Source organism: Leucoraja erinacea, chromosome 32 (assembly GCF_028641065.1).
Source record: "Leucoraja erinacea ecotype New England chromosome 32, Leri_hhj_1, whole genome shotgun sequence".
Classification (NCBI taxonomy): domain Eukaryota; kingdom Metazoa; phylum Chordata; class Chondrichthyes; order Rajiformes; family Rajidae; genus Leucoraja; species Leucoraja erinaceus.
The window spans coordinates 19,064,533-19,085,341 of record NC_073408.1 but is presented as its reverse complement, the minus strand read 5'-3'; the positions used below and the strand labels follow the sequence as shown (position 1 = coordinate 19,085,341).

The 20,809-nt window shown below is 42.7% G+C and overlaps 1 protein-coding gene across 3 annotated transcripts in view; it reads left to right on the top strand.

The window, feature by feature from the left end:
• Positions 1-20,809, top strand: part of pknox2 (pbx/knotted 1 homeobox 2) — a 409,128-nt gene that overhangs the window by 212,329 nt on the left and 175,990 nt on the right. For all 3 annotated transcript variants that reach the window (XM_055660838.1, XM_055660836.1, XM_055660837.1), the window contains exon 3: positions 11,458-11,553. The gene's annotated coding sequence lies outside the window, so the exon portion shown is untranslated. The remainder of the gene's footprint in view (positions 1-11,457; positions 11,554-20,809) is intronic.

The window sequence follows — 20,809 nt, the reverse complement described above, 5'->3', positions numbered from 1 at the left end:
TCTCCAAGATCTTTTTTAGGAGGAGGCGGTGATTCACAGTGTCATATCATTCGAGGAGGTGATAAAGATGAATTACGATGGTAGTGAAGTGAATTGCCTTGATCGTTTAGCCGAACACTTGCGCTTGGTCTGCCAGGGTCTACTGGATCTCCCGGTTGCTAACCATTTGAACTCCTCTTCCCATTCCCACACTGACCTTTCTGAGCTGGACCTCCTCCATTGCCAGCACCTTGAGCAAAAATAAACAAACTGCTGGAGGAAAGGACACAAAGTGCTGGCATAACTCAACGGGTCAGGCAGCATCTCTGGAGAACAAGCATAGGTTTTGGATGGTACCCTTTTTCAAACTTTGTGTCATTTTTGGTAAACCAGCATCCACATTTTATTTTGTCTCCACGGATTACTTGCCTGGCATTGTTCTGCTCCCACATTTATTCCAGCTTTTTCCCTCCATTACAATCTGTCCGAAGAAAGGTGCCGAACCGAAATGTCACCTATCCATGTCTTTCAGCGATGCTGACTGACCCACTGAGTTACTCCAGCACCTGGCGTTTTTTTTTCATTATCCTAAATGCGGAATCCTACTTTATGTTGTATTGCCATCACTCTGTTACAGACTTCAGTGTCATCACCGTTCAAATATGGGCAAAAGACGCAAGTTTCAGAGGCGAGAACAATGACTTTTGACACTAGCAGGATTTGACTAATCCAAGGAGATATAGTCAAACTGAAATAATAGAAAATCGAAGGGATGGTAGAATCAACCGACTGAGGATGTTTGTTGGTTGGTGGGGCAACCATCACAGCCCAAGTGTTAGCAGTTAGGTTTTAGACTACATTTCTGGGCCATACCGATGCTGCACCTGCGTTTGTTGTTGACTGTGAGTTGTATCATTGGAAAAGCAATGAGTTCCCTTGGATGTAATTTGTTGAGAAACACCTTTTGAAAGTAATTGCTTTCGGTACCTTGAATCTTAGATATAATGGCTGCCTAAGATGGTATTTATAATTTGCGGCATTCTATTGTATCAAAGTGCTCTTGCTTCACTGTACGTCAATGTAAGGTCACTGCTGTATTTAATTGAGATGGATTTTACTTGTGGCTTATTCAAAGAAAAATACTAGCACCATTGTAGATGCAATGTAACAGCTTTAATGTGCTGCATAATCATGGCATGGCTCTACCCATTCCCTCCACAGTTGTGCCTGACCTGCTGAGTTCTTCCAGCAACTTGTTTTTTTGCTCTGCTTCCCTTTGGCCGATGGCTTCCCTTCACATCAACCTTCATTCCTTCCATTTCTTATTGTGACCTCCTTTACAGAATCACGAGGGCAGTGTTGGCTGCTGGAAAATAGAACATGAGAAATTAAGCTTTTCTATTAAATAATTTAACACTGGAGTTTATTTGGCCTAGTTTACAGATTGTTGTTAACCAGTGGTCCAATGGTGCTTTAGAGTCACATGTACATAGGTATGGTGAAATTCCTTTATTGTCTACAGATCAGTAAAAATCTTACTATTACACTACTGTACAATCCCGACTATCATACAAGATCGTAAGATTAGGACAAGAGTGACCCAGGGACGCAGCGGTAGAGTTGCTGCCTTACATAGAAACATAGAAACATAGAAATTAGGTGCAGGAGTAGGCCATTCGGCCCTTTGAGCCTGCACCGCCATTCAATATGATCATGGCTGATCATCCAACTCAGTATCCCGTACCTGCCTTCTCTCCATACCCCCTGATCCCCCTTAGCCACAAGGGCCACATCTAACTCCCTCTTAAATACCAATGAAACATCTCCCTTACAGCCTAGAGACCCAGGTTCGATCCTGACTATGGGTCTGTACGGAGTTTATACATTCTCCCTGTGACCGCATGGGGTTTCTCCGGTTTCCTCCCACATTCCAAAGACGTACAGGTTTGTAGGTTAAAGGCTTCTGTGCCTACCCCTAGTGTGTAGGATGGAACTAATGTACAGGGTGACCATTGGTCAGTGCGGACTCGGTGGGCCGAAGGGTCTGTTTCCACGCTGTATTTCTAAGCTAAACTGAATCCTAAACGAAGTAGATGTTTGCTAAAAGGAAATGGTGGGTAACATTATAAAGCAAGGAATCAATTATCCACATAACATGTATCATCACATCGAGTTGTTTAATCTCTACATGCAGTGAAGCACATTTGAGCGCAGTCATTATTGTAATTAAGGAAGAAAATACTTCATTAGAATCATCCAGGTTTACTTCAGTTTTTTTGCTTGCTCTCCAAGGGCTATCATTGTGTGATTCTTGCTCCTCGAATATTTATATTTCTAATGAACTAAAAGCAGCAAGGAAAATCTGTCACATGCACAAAATCATGAGAGGAATAGATTGGGCAGGTGCACAGAGTCTTTTGCCCAAAGTAGGGGAATTGAGGACCAGATGACATAGTTTCAAGATGAGGGTGAAAAGATTTAATAGGAATCAAAGGGGTAACCTTTTCACACAAAGATGGGTGTATGGAACAAGCTTCCAGAGGTGGTAGTTGATGTTGGGACTATCCCATCATTTAAGAAACAGTTAGATAGGTACATGGATAGGACGGGTTTTGAGGGATCAAACACGGGCAGGTGACACTAAGGTAGTTGGTGTTGGCAAGTTGGGCTGAAGGGCCTGTTTCCACAATGTATCACTCTATGACTCTATGTAAGACAACCCATGGGGATGGTGGAGTGCTTGGAGCATTGGAAGTGTGTAGTACCTCCAAAGTCAGCCCTTCCTCAAATACGAATCAATGACAAGATTCAATAGTCTGAATTCAATGGTCTGAAGAAGGGTCTCGACCCGATACGTCACCTATTCCTTTTCTCCAGAGATGCTCCCTGATCCGCTGACCAGATTTTAGTGTCTATCAGAAATTCCTAACAATGTGATGTACCGATACTGGTTTGCATTTCTAACATGAGGAGCAAATGGCGTTATGTCAGGTAAGGATCGGCCATGTTGGAGGAGTGCCTTGTCAAATTGCCGCAGGGTGGAGAAGTGGAGAATGGGAGCAGGATAAATCAGTCAGGATGGACTTTTGTTTTGAAAGCTATTCAATAGGATGAGAAGATGAGAATAAAAATGGCTTTGAGAGGTTGGAGATTTCAAGAAATGAAGGTGAACTATTCAGCTACAATGGGACAGACTGAAGTGAGGCACACTCTAGATTGACACTTTTACCTTCACTTGTTAGGTATCAATTTATTAAAAAAAATAAAGAATATCTGTCACCTAAGTAATAAAATTCCACATGGTACCAAGCTGAATAGTCAATGATTATAGATAGACACAAAATGCTGGAGTAACTCAGCGGGTCAGGCAGCATCCCTGGAGAAAATGGATAGGTTCCATTTTTGGTTGGAACCCTTCTTCAGATAGTTTCTGGTTGGGTTCAGCAGCAATCTGGGATGGTGAATGGGATGGAGTGACAATGGCTAGGAAAATGTCTCTTCAAGTTAATCTAAACCGATTAAACTACTCATTGATGTGCAAATTAAAATTGACCGGCACTTTGCTGTTCCATTTGCAAAATACAGTTCCATGCCAATAAATGGCATATAAAGGCACATTTATTAAAAGTTCAGTATGTTCATATTATAATTTACTTCTTGCTTTATTTCACAATTTTCTCTACTGTCATTTAAATTATTAATTGAGCAATACAATGATTTTTTGAAGTATTTATATAAAATGTAATTGCATTTTGAGATAATAGTCATAAAGACATTGCAGAAAAAGATAAAAACGTATAAAACTTTCCGATTTGATTTAAAGGGTTGATAGCAATGGTCCACTGAAATGTGGAGATCCTGAATAAATAAGGTGGATATCAGTGTGTGTGGTGTATTTGGATTTTCAAAATTCCTCCACATAAGAGATCACTAAATAGTTCAAGTGCATGGGTATTGGTAATATACTAACCTGGATTGAGAATTGATTCATGGGCAGAAAACAATTTGGGAGATGAAGCCTAAAGGGGTGCCAATTGAGTTAGCTCTCTATCCCATTGACTAGCTTAATGAATTGGATCAGAGCACCAAACATAATATTCTGTTCTCACCTAGCCCACAACTAATAATGGCCGGTTTCCTTTATCATTGTTACTTTTTTTTACATATCTTTCATTCATTTCTTCTTTCTTCCTTCTTCTTCTCTTCTTCTCTTTCTTCTTCTTCTTCTCTTCTTCTTCTTCTTCTTCTTCTTCTTCTCTTCTCCTCCTTCTTCTCCTCCTCCTCCTCCTCCTCCCTCCCTCCTCCTCCTCCTCCTCCTCCTCCTCCTCCTCCTCCTCCTCCTCCTCCTCCTCCTCCTCCTCCTCCTCCTCCTCCTCCTCCTCCTCCTCCTCCTCTCCTTTGATTTTCCGTTTGTGCACGTCGAGTTGATTGCATTAGTCGAAACACGTGACGGTTGCAATCTTCCACCCCATTCATTTGTTCTATACCTCTCTATATCATCGTCTATATATCTCGTTTCACTTTCCCCTGACTCTCAGTCTGAAGAAGGGTCTCGACCCGAAACGTCACCTATTCCTATTCTCCAGAGATGCTGTCTGACCCGCTGAGTTGCTCCAACATTTTGTGTCTGACTTCGGTGTAAACTAGCATCTGCAGTTCCCTCCTACACATAATATGTCCCAGGTTCAAAAACTGGGTATCATTTTGGTTGTTGGGGTTTATGCTTCAGGTGAAATATGAGTTTGTTCAGAAGAATTGTTTTTAAATGATGAGAAATGTGGGTGTCAGAGGACTTTGTGTACAAATTACGAAAAGTTAACTTACAGGTACACCAAGCAATTACGGTGGCAGCCAACATGTTGACCCTTATTGCAAGACAGTTTTAGTACAAGAGTAATTATGTATTGTTACTGGGCCCTAGCGAGCAAGAAAAAAAACAAACGGGTCCCGACCCTAAACGTCGCCCGTTTCACTAAATGCTGCCTGACCTGCTGAGTTCCTCCAGCAGTTTGTAGAAACAAGGAACTGCAGATGCTGGTTTACAAAAAAGGCTACAATGTGTTGAAGTAACTCAATGGGTCAGGCAGCATCTCCGAAGATAGACACAAAATGCTGGGATAATTCAACGGGTCGGGCAGCATCTTGGTAGATCAAGAATGGGTGACGTTTCAGGTCAGAACCCTTCTGGTCCGACCCAAAAGGTCCAACCTATTCCTTTTTTCCAGAGATGCTGCCCGATCCGTTGAGAAACTCCAGCACTTTTTTTCCTTTCATCCAGCAGTATGTTTGTTTGCTGTCTCTTGTGTCTCCAAAATATTTCTTCACCTAGAGAGAAGAGGATCTTGGCATTTACCACCTTAGAGGAGAGTGGATCAAGGTAGAGATTGAAAGACATTTGGACAGTGAGGGAATCAATGGACATGGAGGTGGTGCAAGAAAGCAGTGGAATATCTTAATTAAACATGGACGAGGAATGAGAGCCTTCTCCTGTTATTTCTTATGTTCTTAGTTAGTGAAGTCATTCCAACACGCCCAAACCACCCACAAACACCAGTTAAATGCATGTTTACGATATCTGAAAATAACTTGAAACAAGAAAGTTTTTACAAAGATTATTCAGATTTGTATTTATGTGTGTGTAAATTATTTGTTCCACATCTGGTCCATTTGGGCAAGCTCCAATTATTACACATGTCTAATTCTTAACATTCTTAACGTTGAATCATTGACATTTTCCGCTCATTTTACAGCTGCAGCAGGTTGCTCTCCAGATGTAATTTGGAATGTGTTTAATTATACCCAGCCGCAGGGATATAAGAATGTAAGGAGGAGAAGTCGGATTAGACCACATGGCAATACATGATAGAACCTTGAGCAAAGAACAATGTGTTGGAGGAACTCTGCAGGTCAGGCAGTATCTGTGGAGGGAATGGAGGGACAACATTTCAGGTCAGGACCCTTCTTCACACTGTGTAGAGTAGGGGGGAGAAAGCTGGAAAGGAGAGGTGGAGGTGGGACAAAGCTTGGCAAGTGATAGGTGGATACAGGTGAGGGGGTGATTGAAAGATGGATGGAATAAGACGGTGAGAAGGAGTTAGATAAGGAGTGAAATGTGAAGTTGAAGGGAAGGATTTGGGCAACAACTGTGAAGGGGATTTATGCTGCCTGACTTGCTGAATTCTTCCAGCAGTCGTTTTTTTGCTTAAGATTTCTGCATCTGCTATCTCTCGTGTCTCCCCCTTTATTAACGTCAAGCTAAGTCTAAAGATCGGAGACATAAGGGACAGCACCTGCGGTCAGGATTGAACCCTGGTCCCTGGCACTGTAAGGCAGCAACGCTACCATTGCACCATCGTGCCGCCCCATTCTCGAACCCACACAAATTTGGAAATGACAACACTTTTCCCTGCAAAACCTTGCGATGCAGGTTACCAATGCCTGGCTATTTTTCATCTTCCTGCCTATTAATTTCTCCAATACCTTTTTCTTTACTAAAGCTGATTTCTTTGTTTCTTTTCCATTGTAAACCAGAACTTCCCGATGGTTTCTGGAAGTAATCTGCAGCTCCTTCTGTGAAGAGTGTGTTTTCCTTATTCCTTAGTAAATTTTTGACTTAGTTGAAAGGGACTCATATTAACGCTTGTGCAGGAAGGAACTGCAGATGCTGATTTACACCAAAGATAGACACCAAATGCTGGAGTAACTCTCCGGGACAGGCAGCATCTATGGTGAGAAGGAATGGCTGCCTGTCCCGCTGAGTTACTCCAGCATTTCATGCTATCTTTTCACACGATCGTTTGGTGATCTTTTTACTCTGTGAAGAAGTTTTCACAGTGTGAATGCTAACCATCTTCTTCACTACACAGTGATTATTGTGAGGACCACAGTTAATCTATTTTGGTGCGTAACCTGATTTATTAAACATAATTGCTGACAGTTTGGGGCGAGGGATGACTGAATGCCATTATTGTCTGGGTGACAAGATGCAGAGTTGTTTGCGTAAAAGAATGCCCATGTGCTTTATTTAATTAGGCAAAAGTGTAAATATCATCCATTCCCGTTCATCTATAGAAAGCAATTTGCATTGTCACATGGCATTTTTGCTGAAGGTTGTGGTTAGTTTCATATTGTGCAGATAATTGACTGAAGCTGCATAGGAATGCACTGTTTTTGTGCCGCATTAGTTAATTTGTTCATTTGCTTCGAAATGTAATGCATTTTTGTCATGGCAACCATAATTTCATTATATTTAGAATAACAGAGGGGTTAGCATGTGAGTGGTTGTAATGCTTAATTGCTGCACTGGCTGGAGATGTATAAACTATACACCACCCAAGACAAAAAGACTCCCCGAACTCCACCCTAAGTAATTTAACGCAACGCTATCACGCTATGATCGCGCAGCCTAGCTAAGAGATGAACCGTAGCAAGGTTTATTTGTCAAATCTCTGACCTTAATCCTTGCCTTAGCGTGGTCTGAAGGAGACTGGGAAACTCTGTCATCCACAAACCTCCCTTAAAGTGACATGTCATACTGATTTAGAAATGTATTGCCCTTTGCCATTACTGAGTCGACACCCTGGAATCGAACCGTTGGTTCACCCTTAACCAAATGCACTGCAGCAGTTCAGGCAGGCAGATTACCACCACCTTCTTATGATGGCAATTGGAGAAGGGCCAGAAATGCAGAAACACTGGGGGCAACCTCCACATCCTCGATTTAATGTCAAAAGTGGATGTGCAGTCCGACCAGTAAGAGCCAGACACAAAAAGCTGGAGGAACTCAGCGGGACAGGCAGCATGTCTGGACTGAAGGAATGGGCAATGTTTTGGTTCGAGACCCTTGTTCAGACAGTTGTTTTCAGCGTTGATTGATCCTGTTCTTTTCTCGCCTCCAGCTCTTCAACCCCTTTCCCCCCCCACCTCCTACTTTCAATCTGAAGAAATGTCCCGATCAGAAACGTCACCTATTGTTTTCCTCCGGAGATGCTGTCTGATCCGCGGAGTAAATCCAGCCCTTTGTGTCTATCTAGAGTTTGCAAAAGTCAGTTCGGTTTTCGGGTGTCTGTCTAATACTAATTCCATTACAGGCTGGTTCAATGTCAAATGCAACCTTAACTTAATAATCTTGTAACAAATTTAACCCACCCTGTGATTATACATTTTAATTTGTTAATACTTTCTAAGGATTTTGGTTGAGAATAATTTCTTCCAATGATGGGTAGAGACAGATTCATATCTGCTCTTTCAAAAGGAGCAAAGGTTTGCTTGAGCAACTTACGGTGTGAACGTTGATTTCTACGATTTCAAGCATCCCCCCCCCCCCCCCCCCCCCCCCCCCCCCCCCCCCCCCCCCACCCCCTTCTACCCTCATCATCCTACCATCATCCTACCAGATCCATTGGTCACATCCTCATACCCCTTCATTATCACCTCTTGCCCAGTCCTGACCCAAACCATTACCCATCCTTTTTGTGCTGTGATACTGCCTGACATGCTGAGTTACTCCAGCACTTTATGTCTATCTTTCAAAAGGAAATTGGAGAGTCTGAGGATAGAGTAGCATGCAGGTCAAGGGAAAAGGTTGAAGGATTGGGACTGACCGATGGGTTTGTGTGCTATGACAGTATGATTTCACCCAATTCTTGGCCACTCTGGTACATGGTAATTATAATAGATATCCTGATGAATGGCTTAATCAAATTATAAGTAATATTTACAATAATGTGCCAAATAATAATAATAATAATAATAAATTTTATTTATGGGCACCTTTCAAGAGTCTCAAGGACACCGTACAAAAATTTAGCAGGTAATAGAGTCATAGAAGCAGAACTCACAATTAAAAATGCAGCTGCTTTGTACTGAGACAATTAGCGTATCTGAGGAGTGTGCTCAGATAGACAAAAGTCATGCTTTAAACTTTTATTAAATCTATTCAGCAAGATTACCATCTACAATCTGCATCTGGCTTCCTTTATTTATTTTTTTCAATGCTCCGCTTGAAGTATCAACATGTTGAAGGACAGTTGATTCGCTATTTCATTCCATCAAATGTCAACACATCTTTTTTGTTTAAAATAAACCTTTGCATGCATAGTTGCAAGGTCAGTCTCCATGACGACGACCTTACAGTTATTTTCTTGGTTGTATTTGCAGACCGCTGCACTGGAGCACAAAAGCTGGGAGAGGAAGGAGCCAGGTTTGGGGAGGTGGTTGAAAGAAAAAAGGGAACTCTGCCAAATCAGAAATGTGACTGAAAGGATTGGCATTAGTTAAAAGGTTATGTGGAAAATGGGCCGGTGTGTGCAAATTGCTTTTTCAGGCAATACAGGTGCAATGCCCTGTATTCAACAGCTTCCTTTAGATGCTTTAACATTGTACCATCCTAGAATGAAATCGGCAACAATCAACTGAAAGGCTTTTAACCTGTGGTCTTTTGTCACCTTCCAACCAGAAAAAAAATGACCTATAGAGGATTTTTTTTCATCTCTTTTTCTTGCTATTGTGCTCTCATATCTATGGTATCGGTCTCTCAGTTAGTTATTTGACAGCGTGTCATTGAAACCAGGGAACCTTTGTTTTTGCCCTATATTACTTATCAAACTTTTTCTTAGTTTATTTCATTATTTATTGAGCACTGTATTTACAAGGCTGTTGTGCTGTTGCTGTTGCAAGTAAGCATTTTATTGTTGCATTTCAGCGCATATGACCATAAAACACCCTTAACCCTTGAATGACTGTGATATTAAATCATTGCTTAGGCAATATGCAGTGTGTTTGGACTAATGGTGTGACATGGATAGTTTATACTCCAGAAAGAGCAGGAGGATGAGGTGTATAAATCATGAGGAGATTAGATAGGGGCAGCACAGTGGCGCAGTGGTAGAGTTGCTGCCTTACAGCACCAGAAACCCGGGTTCGATCCTGACCATGGGTACTGTCTGTAGGGGGTTTATTCTGCCTGTGAACATGTGGGTTTCCTCCGGGACTCTGGTCTTCTCCACATTCCAAAGACATGCCCGTTTGTAGGCTAATTGCTTTGTGTAAATTGTCCCTAGCTTGTAGGATGGAACATTATAAACAGGTGATCAATGGTCGGCGCGGATTCGTCGGGCCGGAGGCCTGTTTATACGCTGATTCTCTCAACTAAACTAAACAAAGGATAAGGTGAGTGCCGTCTTTGTCCCAGAGTAGGGTCAACAAGAATCAGAGGACATAGGTTTAAGGTGAAAGAGGAAAGATTTAATAGGTGCCTGAGGGGCAACATTTTTACATATGGGTACATGAAATGAGGTGACAGAATAGGTAGTTGAGGCATATGTTAAACATTAAAAAGACATTTGGAAAGGTACATGAATAGGAAAGGTTTAGAGGGTAATGCACAATATGCGGGCAGGTGGGACTAGCGTAGATGGGGCAACTTGATCGGATAGGGAAAGATGGGCCAAAGGTTATATGGTTCTCTGAGTGTCATGAGTGCTTAATTGTCATATGTACCGGCAATGGAACAATAACATTAATACTTACTGCAGCTTAACATAATAAAACACAAATAAATATTCAATGTTTAAGAAAGAACTGCAGATGCTGGAAAAATCGAAGGTAGACAAAAATGCTGGAGGAACTTAGAGGGTGAGGCAGCAAGGAATAGGCGACGTTTCGGGTCGAGACCCTTCTTCAGTCTGACCCGAACCATCACCTATTCCTTCTCTCCATAGATGCTGCCTCACCCGCTGAGTTCCTCCAATAAATATTCAATAATTAGTAATACAGTGAATTAATAATCAGTAAGAGTAGCTAACCAGACCATAATAGTGCATAACCAAAGTGTGTAATGCAACCAAAACAAAGTCCATTGTAGATGATAGTAGTTACTGAGGTAGATGATAGTTATTGTAGTAGTTACTGAGGTGGGATTGTGGTCAGTGTTGTACAGTGTTCAAGAGCCTATTGGTTGCTGGGAAGGAGCTGTTCTTTTTCAGGCTTTATTGATTTGTAGTCAAACAACTTATTTAAATGTGTGAAACATTCCAAGGGACACTTCCCAGGAATGATGTCAGACATCTTGTTGTTGAAACTGAGCCAGATAAGGAGATGTCAGGACCTGGAATTGTGCGACTGTAGTTTAAGAGATACAATGTGGAAACGGGCCCTTCAGCCCACTGAGTCTACACCGACCAGCGATCACTCGTAGACTAGTTTTACCCTATTCACAGGGGACAATTTACAGAAGTCAATTAACCTACAAACATGCATGTCTTTGGAATGTGTGAGGAAACCAGAGCACCCGGAGAGAACCCACGTGATCACAGTGAACACGTACAGACAGCACCCATAGTCAGGATTGAAGATGGGTCTCTGGAGCTGTAAGGCAACATCTCTACCTTGCGCCACTGTACAGCCCAAACTGTAATAACGTTTTTGAAGGAAAGACTGAGCACTTCACTTGAACGTTACCTAACTTATGTTTTACAGGGACTGTACAGGCTGCTGCGTAAAGCTGTGAACTGCATTTCGGTCACCAGTCTGGAACTTCAAAGCGAGCTGCAGATACCGGGCTGCCAACCTTCGGTATGTGGTCACTTCTACTCCACCCACTCTCCCTTTCCCCTCTACATCTTGCCTTCCCCCAGCTACTGTGCTGAGGATTTCCAACTTTAATAACAGTGATATATGAAGGCCCCAAGGGGAGATTTGAAGCTTTAAACAATTTGGGTAGGGTTGTGGGAAGATTGGTGTTTGATTGTCACCTTGTCGTGGAGGAGAAGCTTGTGTGGTCCTGAGATCCTGAGAGCGATGCGGTCTGGAGCTGTGCTCCTGGTAGGGCCACCCATGGCGGTAAGGTCGAGGGGGAGGACTCTGACAAAGAGCAATCCAACCAAGACCTCAACGGTGGAACAGGCCGAAGATGGTGGCTGATCTTAGTGAAGCGTCACAATGGCTGGGAAGGCGGATGAAGGCTGCAGCAGAAAAGGGTCTCCAGTCGTCTTGGACTCCATGCCACTGGATCCTGACCCAGATCTGTCAAGGATCGTGTGGTGGCTGTCTGTGTACCAGTCTCCCCACGTTAAACAAAGTCACGCACACGCGTCCTCCAATCCTGGAGTCACCCATGGTCAGCCATGACCGAGGGGGGCCTAAGAGCCGAAGAGGTGTTTGACCAACAGTTATTGTGAAGGAGGTATGAAGTAGTGGAGACTGCATGCATGGACCACTCTGCTGCACTTGTAGGTGGTATAGACTTAGAAGTCAAGAGTGTTAAAATTGTCCTATGTATCGAAGAGAGAACAATGGAATTCGTACTTGCAGCTGCAGCATAACATGTCTGTAAACACAGTACTCATAGATAATACAATTATCAAAAGAAAGTGCAATCAATAAAAAAAACAATATTAGTGCAAAACAAAAGCCCAAAGTCCCTAGTGCAACCAAGACACTTTGTCGTTTAGTTGACGTCTGTGGTGTTCAAGACCACGATGGTTGTTGGGAAGAAGTTTTTTGTGAACCTGGAGGTCATTGTTTTTAGATGTTAAATGCTGTTATGGTAACTTCCTTAGCTACCTCCTATGGCAGCTTATATCCACTACATTATGTGTGAGAATGTTTACCCTCAGGTCCGTATTAAATCTTGCCCCTCTCATCTTAAACATACGTCCTCTCACATTGATTCCCTTACCCCATCTGACTTACGTAGTAAGTAACATTTGTGCATTCACCCTATTATTTAAAAAAAATCAAACTCGTGGTAAGCACGTAGAATGTACGTCGGAGCTCGGGACGTCTCTTAGCGGCTCGTAACGCTAACAGCAGATACTCGGGAAATGCGGTAAGCTCGGGAAGACTCGTAAAGATTTTTCAACATGTTGAAAAATGTCCACGAGAGCCCCGAGTACCTATGAGCGGCTAGTACCGTAATTCTCCGAGTTCGAATCAGGGGAAACTCTTGAATTAGCTTGTACAGTGGGACAGCTCCATTACACACACACTCACACACACTCTCTCACACGCACACACACACTCTCTCTCTCACACACTCGCTCACACACTCTCACAAGCACACCTCTAGCATTAGTCTGACTAGGGTCAATTGAGTGTGTGCCACCAAGTGCACAAACAGTTAACCTGAGGCAGTGCGTTATATTTTATAAGTTTTTTTACAGAATTACTGGGAATAAAGCTAAGATAAAAGTTTCTTATAAATCTCTGCAGTACATAAAAAAAGGTTTTAAAGGAAATATTTAAAAATCATCCATTACTGAGGTTTATCGAGTTTCATTGTGGGATCATGGAACAGTAAATCAATGCGTTCAGTGGGTTTTGGTCTCGGGAACATGGATCCTGTTGAAATGTATCTGAAGCACTGCAGGGACATCAATAGCAACATTCAGGTTATGATCGTTACTAAACTGCTGAAAACAGAATGCTCCACGTTCTGTTTGGTAGAATCCAACATAGTGCATTGTAGTTTATGCACATGTTATAGTAGCTGAACATCTTTGGGATTCTGAGGAAAGGTCCCAACAGGAAATATCACCTATCCTTTTTCTCCAGAGATGCTGCCTGGAGTAACCGCTGAGTTACTCCAGCACTTTGTGTTTATCTTCGGTATAAACCAGCATCTGCAGTTCCGTTCTACACATCCTTGGGAGATTGCTCTTGCACCGTTTAGGGCTTGATTTGCGCACTGGTCTCTATTCTGAATGGACACCGTTGCTCTATTCATGATCATTTAAACTCTGCCTCAACATTTCCCATCCTTTCTCATTTTTTTTCTTCGATTGGGACTGTGTATGAATCAAATCACCAGCTTTTTTTAAGAAAGTGGATTAGTTTGAGAATGAATCTTGGTTGAGGATTGAGCCAAGGTTCCTGTCTCTCGCTCGCTGTCTGCCTGACATCTCCTCTTGGACGTATACGGGACCTAACGACAAGTGAGGCCATGTTTGCTCTTTTTAAATCTTGTCCTTCTCCCTTGTATTTCTTCATGTTATTATCCATGAATAGGTCACACATCAAAAATGATGACTTTAGTGAGCTGCTAGTGGCTGGTACATTTTAATTCACCAAGAGATCATGTGAGAACATCTTCACAGTCAGTTACAGCACAGAAACAGGCCTTTGGACCCACCATGCTGACCATTAAATCTGATTAATCTAATTGTGTTTGACACAAATCCTAATTAATCCCATGTTTTATTCTCTCCATATTCTTGGTACTTCTCTCCCTCTGATTCCGTGACATATTTGGGGGAATTTACAGTTGTCAATGTTTTGGGGATGTGGGAGGAAACTGGAGCTCCCCAGAGGGAACCCCGGCTGTCACTGGAAGAACATGCAAACTCCACATGGACAACATCTGAGGTTAGAATTGAACCTGGGATCCTGGTGATATGAGACAGACGCTCCAGTAGCTGAGCCGCAGCTACTGGAGCCTCTAATCTGGTGCAGGAGTAGGCCATTCGGCTCTTCAAGCCTGCACCACCATTCAATATGATCATATCTGATCATCCAACTCAGTATCCCATACCTGCCTTCTCTCCATACCCCCTGATCCTTTTAGCTACAAGGGCCACATATAACTCCCTCTTAAATATAGCCAATGAACTGGCCTCAACTACCTTCTATGGCAGAAAATTCCACAGATTCACCACTCTCTGTGTAAAAAAAATTTTCTTATGATTTTCTTATCTCGGTCCTAAAAGACATCCTTAAACTGTGACCCCTTGTTCTGGACTTCCCCAACATAAGGAATAATCTTCCTGCATCTAGCCTGTCCAACCCCTTAAGAATGTTGTAAGTTTCTATAAGATTTTGTAAGTTTCTATAAGTGTTCATCAACAAGTTTATTGCCAACAGCAGGAACTGAGAAAACTGATGCAATGATGATATGGTTAACTTGGCTGTAAGAATAATCTGTATACAAGATCTGAAATGATCCTGAGATCCATAAGCCTTCAAACTATTGAGGGTGGTCTTAGCTGCTTAGAATCATATTGTCCCAAAGAACCAGTCACATATCAGGCCCTTCGACCCACCAAAATCTCCAGCGACCACCAAGTCTTCATTGACGTTACCTTAGACTTTTAGACTTTAAAACTACAGGCCCTTCAGCCCACTGAGTCCACACTGTGTTCAGGAGCGAAGCGGAGTCTCTGGCACTGTCACGCAACGACGCTACCTCTGCGCCGCTGTTCCGCCCCCGCATTAATCCTACACAAACAACCCACCACAATAATCCTACTCAACTACTCCCAGACTCTAACACTTGGCTACCATGAGGGGAGAATTTATAGTGACCAATTAACCTACCAACCACATATGTTTGGGATGTGGGAGGATACCTTAATGCAAAATAATTCTGCCTTGCCTATTTGTTCATTTTTCCATATCTGAGCATTGTTGGGAAAGCCAACATTCATTGTCCAATTGTAACTGCATCAGCAAAAGTGGTGGAAACACATTGCAGTCTTCTGGTGAAGTGTCTCGCACAGTTTTACAGGGGGGGGCTTCCAGGATCTTGTTTCGGGTAGACTGAAATAACTTCTTTAGTTTAGTTTATCATCTCATGTACTAAGGTACTGTGAAAAGCATTTGTTGTGTGCTAACCCGTCCGTGGAAAGACTATACATGAGTACAATTGGGTGAACCAGGCAGAGTGTATAGGGAATAACATTTAGTGCATTTAAAGTCCAGTAAAGTCCAATAAAAGGCAGTCCAAGGGTCTCCAGCGAGGTAGATCGGAGGTCAGGCCCACTCTCTAATAGTTGATAGGATGGTTCAGTTGCCTGATAACACCTGGGAATAAACTGTCCCTCAATCTGGAAATGTGTGTTTTCATGGACATAGTGTGTAAGAAGGAACTGCAGAAGTTGGTTTATACCGAAGATAGACACAAAATGATTTCAGACTTTGAACAAAGGTTCTGACTTGAAACGTCACCTATTCCTTTACTACAGAGATGCTCCCTGAGTTACTCCAGCATTTTGTGTCTATGAGGGATATAGCATGGATAGATGGTCAGCATCGTTTTCCCAGGGCAGTGGAGTCTAGAACTAGAGGGCACATGTTTAAGGTGAGAGAGGAAAAATTCAAAGTAAAGCTGAGGGGTGCGTTTTTCACATAACAGGTTGGTGGCTATTTGATATAAGCTGACAGAGGAGGTGTTAGAGGCAGATACAGTTATGCTGTTTCGAAATAATTTGGACAAGGACTTAAACATGAAAGATGTGTATACAGATCTAATGCAGGCCATTGGGATTCGCATGGATGGGCATCTGGCCAGCATGGATGAGCTGGGCTGAAAGGCCTCATTTGTGCTGTATGATACTGTGACTCTATAATCTTTCAATCCCAAACCATTTAAAACATAGTTTGCCTTCCTATTCTTTTCCCAACTAAATGAATGGCATCGATTTTCAACATTTATGATCCACCTGACCTTATCCATTAACTTAACCTGTGTACATTGCCTATATTAATTGGATAGAAAAGGCTCAGAAGGCTACGGGCATAATATAATGAAATAGAATTAGACTAGATATTCAAACCATTGACGTGGGTGACAAGGTCCAGAATAGCCGTGCGTTTGTGCGGTGTGATTCTGTGCATCAGTGTACTTTTCCCTTGATGCCTAGGCCAGTTTTACCAGGTCTCCATACTTGGTAGAACACAGCCTTGATGTCATTATCACCTCATCTCACCTCAAAAGGTAACTCCTCGTCCATTCTGGGCATTAGTAAGCACATTTTTGATAAGTAAGGACAGTCTGTATAGTCCTGCTGGCAACACCTTCTATCACTTTACTCCCAATTGATATTGGATTCATTTGGCAATGATCAGCCAGATTGGATTTATCCTGCTTTGTGTGAAAGTTTTTCTTGACTATATTATTGTTCTTTATCTCCATTTTTCTCTTTCCCATTTATACTTTTTATTTCCGCTGGATGTCTACTGGTTTCAAACAGTCAATGCGATGCTATAAGTGAGATTACTCTCGCCACATCTCATTGCCTCCATTCTTTAATGTGCAGTAAATATCTTGGATTCATTCATTTCTTTCCCCTCACACCCACTCACTCTTATATATCTGAACCTTTAAAATTCTTGTCTGTGATTTTGAGTCCTTCAATACCTTCTGTAATCCCTTCTAACCCCCCAGGAGCTTAATGCTTTTCCTATTCCAAGACTTCAATCATTTCAATGTTGGTGGATGTGTCTTCAGCTGTCAAGAACTCTGTTATTCCTTTACAAACCTTTCCACTTTATTGTGCAAGACAATCTACATTTCTTCGGTGCCATATTTTGATTGATAACGCTTTTGAGGAGCACCTTGGGACCTGTTGCTACTTTAAAGTTGCTATATAAATGATGATGGTTGTTATTAAGCAGGCAGTGTTAGTGAGCGAAAATTGTCAATCACAACTGAGCTATCAAAGTGTAAATGGAAGGAGATGAATGAGGACAGGGAAGAGAAAAAAAAAACATTGTTGGAACAGTGAGATGCAGAACAGTTCGTGCATATCCAAACTTCATGAGAACCATGGAAATTCTGGTTGTGTCAATCACTCGCTATTCATCTCCAACCTCTTTGGGATATTCCCTCTGCTCTCCCTGCCCCTTTTCACTGCAACTTAAAACTTCTTTGATTTCTAATATCCCTGGTTCTGTTGAAAAGTCTTTGACATGAAGTATTTGCATTGTCTATCCCTTCATTCATGCTGCCTGACCTGCTATTTCCTAATTTCTAATTTTATTTCATGACCTACTTATTGGATGTGAGGTTTTACCGTTTGACGTGCTGTGTAGCTTTATAAGAACACCAATAACATTTTGCATTAACACCATATAAAGGTGTCCACAATGTTTCTGTCACTGCTATTAGCTGTGCTTTTGATACGACAAGGTCTTGTTGTTATGGAACATGGAAGAGTACAGAACAGGAACAGGACCTTTGGCCCTCCATTCCGTGCAGGTGCGAGTCTATCTGAAAGTCATGATCACATCAGTTACTTTTGCTGTCACATTGTGCGACAGAGCTAATATTGAGACACAGGATACTCCAAAGTTCATAGGTTTGTGTATAGTGCTATTGGTATGTCGAGTGGGGTTTGTGTGAATTTTAACTTCAATGAAGGGGCAGCACAGTGGCACAGCGTTTGAGTTGCTATGCAGGGCCAGACCTTGCAGTGCCAGAGGCCCCAGTTCAATCCTGACTATGGGTGCTGTCTATACGGAGTTTGTACGTTCTCCCTGTGATCAAGTGGGTTTACTCCGGATGCTTCAGTTTCCGCCCACACTCCAAAGTCATATACGTTTGTATGTTAATTTGGCTTAGGTAAAATTGTAGATTGTCCCTCGTGTGTAGGATAATGTTAGTGTACGGGGTGATCGTTGGTCGGCGCGGACTTGGAGGGGCGGAGGGCCAGTTTCCGCATCATGCCTAAAATTCCGGAAGTGGCGGCGCCGCCAATCAGCTGCGTCTCGCCTGCAGTCCATTTGTCCTTTCCTTTTTTTTGTTTTCTTTTGCCTTGTTAGATGTATGTTTCAGTTAATTTTTAGTTGTGTATGTGTGGGGGGTGGGGGAAACTTTTTTTAACCTAATCCTTCAACGGGGATGCGACCTTTTCTTTGTCGTATCTCCGTCTCCGTCTGCGCTGAGGCCTAATCGTGGAGCTGGCGGCCTCCAACTGGAACCAACCTCGATGCTCCGGTGACAGAGCCTGTGGACTCACCATCGCGAAGCTGGCCGACTTCGGAGGCTGTGGTGGCGCTGTGGCTGCGGCCCGACTTCGGAGCCTCGGAGGCTTCGGCCGCGGGCCCCTGTGGACAGTAACATCGGGAGCTCGCTGGTCCCAGGTTGATGACCGATTCTCCGGAGCTCCCACAACAACAGCTTCGTCCGCTAGACTGGAGGGCGGCAGCTTCGTCCGCCCTGGGCCGCGGAGTTTGAATCGGCCCGTTCGCGGAGCTTGGATTCGGCCGTGGGACTTACCATCACCCGGCGGGGGGGGGGCCCAACATCGAAAGCCTGGATCGCCTCAACACAGAGGGAGAACAAGCAAGGAAGAGATAAGACCTAAGACTTTTTGCCTTCCATCACAGTGAGGAGGTGCCTGGAGATTCACTGTGATGAATGTTTGTGTTAAACTGTGTTCATTGTCTGTTCTATTGCTTTATTTTCTGTCATGATTGCAAGGTACGCAATTTCGTTCAAACTAAAAGTTTGAATGACAATAAAGGGAACTCTAAACTCTAAAACTCTAAAGAACTAGCTGCTTCTTTTTACCAAAGGGTGAAATTTAAAATGTAATCATTTTATAGATGCAAGTTCACAAACATTCTAAAGTGTCACTCGGGTAAATCCTAGAGGCTGCAAACTTCCACTTTTGTGGGATCTCATGGCTCAGTTTTCCATCAACATATATGACTGCACATTGGACCTATTAGATGATTTTTGAACATCTACCCATGTGTTTCACCATTTTGTCAACATTATTATTTAAATGAGCTCATCTTATGAACATTTCTGATATTTGACCTGCCCAGTCCTAACGTAGATTTAATTGATTCTCCTTTCTTGCCAGAAAAATTATTCCCCCTAATGAGGACTGAAAAGGAAGCAAGTCCAGCTGGTTGCAGCTGTTGGGTCAGAGATCATGAAGTCACCAAATTGACTTGGACAGCAACTTGAGCCCATGATGGAAAGCAGCAAAGACATGGATTAACTTTTTACTTGTAAATTAAATTAGTGTTGAGATAATCTGCAGCCGAAATTCATATTTATGCGCACCAATAAATCCATGTGTCCCGTTGGGGTGGCACGGTGGCAGTGCAGTGGAGTTGCTGCCTTACAGCTCCAGAGACCTGGGTTCAATCCTGACTCTAGGTGTTGTGTGGACAGAGTTTGTACGTTCTCCATGTGACCTGCGTGGGTTTTCCCTAGGAGCTCGGGTTTCCTCCCACACTCCAAAGACATACAGGTTTCACCATTGATAAAATTGTACATTGTGCCTAGTGTTTGCAGCATAGTGTTAATATGTAAGGATCACTGGTCGGCGCGGACTCGGTGGGCTGAAGGGCCTGGTTCTGCGCTGTATTGCTAAACTAAGCAAAGGTGTGATGTCTATTAGTTATGTCCAATACATACATAAGCACAGTATATTTTCATGCATTCGTTAATTTTAGCTGGCATAAATAATGAGAACTGAGCAGAGTCAGCATGAATTTATGAAAAGAGAATTATGTTTGGCACTTTCTTTAGGTTGTTGCTCAGAAAACAGGTCAGGGTGAACCATTGGATGTGATATGTTTTGATTTTCAGAATGCCAATGAAGTGTCACGTTAGGCTCTCGACCCAAAACGTCACCCATTCCTTCTCTAGAGATGCTGCCTTTCCCGCAGAGTTACTCCAGTAAGCAGTAACCCTTTGCAGTCTGCTTGCTTACTCCTCACAGCTTACTTTCCTACCTAACTTTGTATTGCCAATAAACTGGGATATTTCACACTCTCTCCATTCTCAGTTATACATAGTGTGCAGGAAGCCTTGAACTGTGTACTTTCAAAGGTCATAAATTTTCCTTTCTACTCAGTTATCAAATCCGTATATCGTGATTTAGTACATGTTTCAGACGTCTGCAATACGACTTCTGGTTGCCATCTTTATTTTATTTTGCATGTTGCTTATGTTAATTCCAGACATTTAAAGCCCTGTCCCACGGTACGAGTTCATTCCAAGAGCTCTCCCGAGTTTTTAAAAAATTCAAACTTGTGGTGAGCACATAGAGTGAACGTAGTGGGTACGTCGGAGCTCGGGGACCTCTCCTAGCGG